The sequence below is a fragment of the Phalaenopsis equestris genome, unplaced genomic scaffold (assembly GCF_001263595.1).
Source record: "Phalaenopsis equestris unplaced genomic scaffold, ASM126359v1 Scaffold000924, whole genome shotgun sequence".
Lineage (NCBI taxonomy): Eukaryota > Viridiplantae > Streptophyta > Magnoliopsida > Asparagales > Orchidaceae > Phalaenopsis > Phalaenopsis equestris.
The window spans coordinates 142,504-150,060 of record NW_018165363.1 but is presented as its reverse complement, the minus strand read 5'-3'; positions in this window follow the sequence as shown (position 1 = coordinate 150,060).

Here is a 7,557-nt window from a genome sequence, read left to right as displayed (position 1 = left end):
TGAATCACTATATATATATAGCACATATATAAAGATTTTTATTAATAGCATTAAAAACACCTCAAATCACATATTTAAAACTTGGAATTTTATATTTGATTCAATAACCTTTAAAACTCAATTAATATCCCAATTCTACTATTCTATTTCCTGATAATATAATATTAAAACAATAATTTTTTATTACACATTTTTAAAAATGGGAAAATTTTATCGACCTTATAAGTGTAACCAAGTATCCTAATAATTTTAAATTCACATAAAATTAAGTAGCCAAAAATTCAACAATAAATTCAAGAAAAAGATGTACATGGTAATCAATAAAATTATAAACAATATAAAAGTAATTACATTTTGCTAAAATGGGGAATTAAAATTAATAAAATTAAAAATTTTATGAGAATAATTGATGAAACAATGAAATTTAATATTATCACTAACATAATGATGGAAAACTAAAAGCCTTTAAATGTTGCTTCACCAATAGGTGATGCTTTACTTGTAGTTTTGCAAAATAAAAAGAATAATAGATTTTTATGTAGTATGACATGTGTTTTTCTGCAAATTTAGCTTTTATGAATCTTAATTTTATGAGATTTTATGCAAGAACTACAATAATTTTTTTTGGATAATATTACGAACTTACTCATAACTCTTGAACCAAAAATAGTAAAAGATGAATATGAGAAATGGTTACATATGAAGGAGAGGAAGCACGTGAATGCTCATAAGCTAAAGAGAAAATAGAAGAAATATCTGGGAAGCTAAATTAGCAAGAAATGAGAACAAACCATCTTGGCTATAAGACTTTATAAATAGAAGCTATATAGGCTTCATTAGAAGAACTATAGTATTGGAAAATATTGTAAGCATTTGTGTATTAAATTATATGCCAAATATCATAAGCTATGGGAATATATAAAATAATATTGTAACCCAATTCTTGAGAAGGCTAAGAAAATATTTGAATCCTCCCCTCTTTTTCCCTTATGCTAGAGCTCGGTTCTGCCTGAAAGATACATCCCATTTTTTTAGTGTTTTGTGCCTAGAAGGATTGTATCAATTGTTGTTTTTGTTGGCATTCTTCTCTCAACCATGAATTACTCAAATTTGGCAAAAGCATTGAAAGCACTAAAATACAAGTTGTAACTCTACAAAAATCCATCAATAATTCAGATACTCAATGTCCAACAATCAATCAAACTTCACAATAATTCCAACTCTGTATAATGGGTTTGGATAAATGATTGGAGGATATATCATATAACAGGGCTCCATCAATTGTCAATCAAGAAATTTATGGAGATTAAGGTAGCATCAGTCCAAACTTACCTTCATCGATTATAAACAAAACAACAGTAGTAGAGATCACGTCATTTCTTAAAATTACAAAAATTGAATTGTCAAGATTCACTGGGAGTGATAATAATGTCTTGATTATTAAAGTTAAAGAGTATTTTGAATTTCACAATTCTCTTAAATGTTATCATACAAGAATTGCTTTTTTTCATCTAGACAGCCCAGTAGCAATCAGGTAGCGGTGGCTACATTCAAAAGTTCAACTATATCCTGAAAATCTTACGTGAAGTCTTTACAACAATGTTTTTGCAATTTTCTATATAAAGGTGTTCATGAAAATCTATCAATATTAACTTAAAAAAGATTAGCATTAGAATATCAAAATAAATTCAAATAATTGGCCTTCAAAGTCTTATTTTATTTGAAATTTCCTTAGTTTCTTGGTATTGAGTCTCAAAAGTGAATTGCTTCATGAGCTACTATTAACCAAACCACCAACCTTGCTTAATGATATAATGATGACTCACACGTATGAATCAAGATTTCAATAATTAAAAGGTTTTCATTTAAGTTCAAGGCAAAGCCAAATGACACGCTCCAAGTGCTAGGAAGCACAGGCGACTCCTTGAAGTATACGCGGTGTATCAGTAGTATCAAATTAGAGTCTCGTTGTCAATCCAATTGGGAACTACGTAAACCCAACTACGAAAAAGTATTAATCTACTAACCTTAGTCCTAGCCTGAAAAGTTTGATAAGCAACTTCAATTAGATATTTATCCTAAAGTTAGATTAAGCAAGTCTATCCTAGAAAGCTAAGGAAAGTTTGTGAGAAATTCAAGTTTCAAGAAGTTTCCCTCATATAACTGATCTAATGGTATAATTGACAAGCGCTTAAAATTTAGTGTCAAACGGAAGTTTGTCTATTCCTTATCCCCTTCTAGTGGTTCAAGGAAATTTTGACTATCAAGAGTGTAGTTCCTTAAATCCCTTGATCGTCTCAAATAAATGACATCTCCCTTAACATAAGCATAATCTAAAAGACAATATTCATATTCCAAAAAGTCTATGTAGTTAAACTCTTTCTTTCCAATATGTATTGTTCATAAACGATATCAACATTCATATTGACCAAGTAGGAAGTAATTGAAGCAATTCAGTTAGCTCAACACTATTATGACAATTTACATGTGAATCACATAAAAAGTTTCAACTATATCTTTCCGTCATTCAATTTAAAGGGAGAAATAAAGGATCTACTCACTCTTCATTATAAAAACCTCCACTAAAATTTTGAATTAAACATAGAAATCATACACAAAGTTTTTCACAAAAATTCGAATAATATTCAAACCAAAGTGTACTTATCTCATTTTGTTACAAAGCCAGACGGATGAAAAGAAAAACAAGCAGTTAATATACTTTTAATCCTCTCAAACATCTCCTTTCTCCACACAAAAACTCCTTGTGAGGCCTCTTTGGTCTTCCTCCTTAATGTCTCATGCTTCAAAATAATAAAAAAAATGAGGAAAATGCCCCTCCATTTGTCTGCATTGCTTAAATACTTTCTACCAGCAAACTGATGCTTATAACTGCTAAAATTATCAAATTTTACATTCTAGCACCTACTCACCCATTGTGGCGGCGGGGTGTCATTTTCATCCTAGTGCCTCGGTGTCAGTGTCACTACTACCAGACACTACTCGATGGCACCTTGGCTCTCCAATTTTACTGTTGGATTTCCATGCGGTCGGTAAAATGGCCCAAATTATTCACCTTCTGGCATCTAGATGCCCATATTGGTGTGGGGGTGCCCAATCTCTAGTGCCTACGCACCACCTTCACGACGCCAATTTTCTAGGCTCTCAATTATTAGATCATCTCTAAAAACTTAACATGAAGTAAGTAGTAGGTGCTATGAAAGTATACATGTAAAGTAATATGTGGCTTAAGAATCCGTGTATCAATCCCACGAGGAAAGGTTTAACAATTATTCATGTAAAAAAAATTTTAATATACTAATATTGTCAACCTAGCTGGTTGTGATTGAAAAAAGATCTAAGTCCTAAAATCCTAAAATAAGCATGAAAGGATTGTAGATAGTAGAAAATAGAAAAGCGAAGAACTTCTTGAATGTTCTTCAAGAGTCATGCCTTTGTGATTTAGGGACTGTGGTGGATTGTGTCGTCATAAATGTTTTCCTACGTGATAGTTGCTAATCAAGGATAGAAAGTTCTCCTTATGCCGATTGAAATTGAGTTAGAATCCTCAGATTCATATGCAATTTTAGAAGAGTCTATACCTTCAGATTCAATTCAAGAATTGGAGGAGATAACATAAGTAAATTTAAGTGAAAAATATTTACCTTTAAGGATGGATCCAAAGAATAAAGCAAAACAAGTAGCTGCTCAAGAAAAATCAATTATACCAATAGAAGAAGCACCTGTTCGATAAGAAACTAGAGAACTGAATAATATAGTAGACTACGATGTACTAACCCATCTTAGAAAGTTATTTGCTAAGTTGAGCATTTACAATGCTCTGATCTTGTCATAGAAAATGAGGGAGACACTAGTCAAAGTGTTGTTTGATCTAGAAATTTGTTTAGCTCAGCTCGCTAGTACTTTCTTAGATGAGGTTTGTTCATTAAAGGAATAGTCAAAACTAACTATCACAGTTGAAGACCTTTTTCTTGGTGCTGCTAATCATAATTGTCTTCTGTATATCTCAGTCAATATGAATAAATTCATGTTATCTGAAGTATTAGTGGACCTAGGAGCATCCAATAATATAATGAATTTACCAACATTAGGATGCTCATAGGTTAAGAACTGATAAGATGATGTTAGGAGGCTTTAATAAAAAATGAGAGAGAGTTCTTGGATCAATTATGCTATTGCTGAAGATCGGCGATTTAGTAATAACTACAAAATTTCATATCATTGATTATGAGACTTTGTTTAACATCTTTCTAGGTCGACCATAGAATCATGAGCATAGGATGGCTCCTTCATTTTTAAACCAATGCATAAAATACTATTATGAAGGAAAACAATTATATATAAAAGGGGATTTACAACCATTCTCAATACATGAAATTGGTCTTCATGAGGATGTCACTGACTACACTCCCTAGAAGAAGACAAATTTATTCAAAGATGTTATCTCAAATAAATTAAAGAGTTCAAAAATTTTGCAATATCAAGACCATCTAGTTCCAGTTCAACAATATCCCACCGCTCCTTTAAAATGAGATTGTGAAAATTCTTCCAGAACTCACATCTGAGGTCAAGTTCGCGGACAAGTTCGAGGAAGAAATTATAAGGTTCTTGAATGAAAGAGTCCAATTATCAGCATTGACTTGGAGGACAATTTCAAGGAAGAAAAAAATAAAAATAATACAATGATGATAAATTAAATGAAACCTCCGTTTGAGATCTCCTTGGAAGATGAAGAGAAATGTGAATATAAGTCAATGTATGATAGAATTAACCACTATGTGCAAATCGTGGGCCTAACCCTGATCCATCTTCATAAGGTTGGGGTTTATTGGTCAAGGAAGTGCATGGTGTACCATGGTTCTTTTTTTCTTCTAGTTATGAGACTAATGTAAAGCTATAAGAAGATATTTCTTCTAAATTAATCGAATTGCCTATTGGATGGTATTCTCTATGTGCTCAAAAACTTTTTCAACATGATGATGTGCCTAAAAAATGGTAAAAATACCAATCACACCACTTTGAAGAATTTTGGAACAATAATAATCGAGCTTTTAACTTAAAGAAAGGTATTGGATTAGGCACAGTAGAGCTGGTTGATGATAAGAAATTTTGTTTGGTTGTTATTGATGATCTGAATGAGGTTTTTTTAGAAGATTCAGATAATTTTGAAGATTCTTCAATAAAAGTCACTCCATCTAAGTTTGAAGAAAAGATTAAATCAAAAATTAAAGAACTAAAAAAGATTAATCTAGGAACTAAAAAAGAGCCCATACCAACTTTTATTAGTTCTCTACTCAATGATGGAGAATCTATGGATATGATTAAATTATTCAAAAAAAATTTTATTAAAGTTATGAGGAGATGCCTAAACTAGCTTTAGAAGTTTCAGTTCATAAGTTGAGATTAGATAAAACTGCAATTCCGGTCAAACAAGCTGCTAGAAAAATGTGTCTTGAAATTAAACAAGTTATAATTTAAGTTAATAAACTAGTAGACGCTTATTTTGTTTGTGAAGAGCAATATCTAACATGGTTAGTCGGTTAAAAAGAAGAACACCAAAATCCAGGTTTGTGTCGACTTCATGGATTTGAATAAAGCATGCCTAAAGAATGGATTTCCATTACCAATTTCAGAATTAATGGTGGACATTGTGTCCACTCATGTAAATTTCTCTTTTATGGATGGTTCATCTAGATATAATCAAATTATAATGGCACAAAAAAATGAAAATGTCATGACTTTCAGAACACCGATTGGGAAATATTGCTACTCAGTAATGCCTTTTGGACTAAAGGTGGTGCATCCTACTAGCTAACAATGACAAGACTTTTCGATAAACTCATTCACAATTAGGTTGAATGCTATGTGAATGATTTATTCATTAAAATAAAAAAGAAAGATGACCATTTTTATGATTTGAAATTTATTTTGAAAGGTTATGATAATTTAATCTTAAAATGAATCTCTTAAAGTGTGCCTCCGGTGTCACCTCTGAAAAAGTTTTAACATTTGTTGTCTGTCATTGTGGAATTGAAATTGATCCTCAAAAAATTAAAAATGTTTTAGAAATGCCGCCCTCTAAGAAATTAAAGCAATTATGATCTTTTCAAGTGAAACTGCAATATCTAAGGAGCTTTATTTATAAATCTATTTGGTAGGTGTCAACCTTTTTTTGTGTTGATCAAGAAATTTGCCAAGTTTACTTGGGATGATAAATGTCAAAACACTTCCAAATTATTAAATAATACTTAATGACACCTCTAGTACTAGCATCCTCAATCTCGGGTAGACCATTAATACTGTATTACATAGCTTTATATGATTCCCTAAGAGCCCTGTTAGCTAAGGTCAATGATGAGGGCAAGGAAAATGCTTTTTATTATTTAATTCATTATCTAATTGCAGTGCAGGTGAAGTATCCTCTTATTGAGAGACATTGTCTAGTTTTTGTTTTTGCTGCTCAAAAACTTAGACACTACTTGCCTTCTCAAAAGGTCAACCTTATCTCAAAGTTTAATTGGTTACAATATTTGATGACTCGACTGATACTTTTGATAGATAAATAAGGTGGTTGATGATATTATTGCAATTTGATATAACTTTCATATATCTTGGCTCCGTAAAAGGACAAATATTGGGAGATTTACTTTTGGTGCACCTGTTACGCGTTGAGTCCCCTCTCAATGATAACTTATTAGATGAGCAGATAATGAATCTAGAATACCCCAATGCCTAATGTTGGAAGATCTACTTTGATAGAGCCTCGTCGACATGAATAAATAAGGAATCACAAATGATAGAGCTTGGTAAGGCAGGAATTGGACTAATTTTCATTGCACTTAAGTAAGGAATGTTAAGGTATTCTTATCAATTAAAAGAGTCGTGTATAAATAATGAAACAGAATATGAGGCTTTGATAATTGGATTACAATTGAGAATATTAATGGGCATAATTGATATTAATATCTTTGAAAACTCACAATTGATTATCCAGCAAGTTGTCGCAGAATATGAGGCTTTGATAATTGGATTACAATTGACAATATTAATGGGCATAATTGATATTAATATCTTCGAAAACTCACAATTGATTATCCAGCAAGTTGTCAGACGATACAAAATTTTGAAGCCCAAATTGGAATAATATTTCCTTTATACTATTAAGTTATTAGAGAAGATTTCTAATGTGACATTATACAAAATTATGAGAGGAGAGAATGCTCTTGTAGATGCACTAGCCAAGCTCACCAAAGAATTTGCATGTCCGGAGAAAGACATTTTTGATATAACAATACAAAGACATCAAGTTCCTATCTCAAATTGACAGGGATACTCTGCATAAATTGGGAAAGGATGAAACATTAGTAGCAGATATTGAGGCTACAAAAGATTGACATCAACCATTTATAGAATATTTGCAAATAGAAAAGTCTCCAGATGATAAGTTAGTAGTTAAGGAAAAGAGCATTGTCATATGCTTGATAGATAATGTTTTGTATAGAAGATATTTCAATCAGATGTGGTTGAGATGTCTGAAAA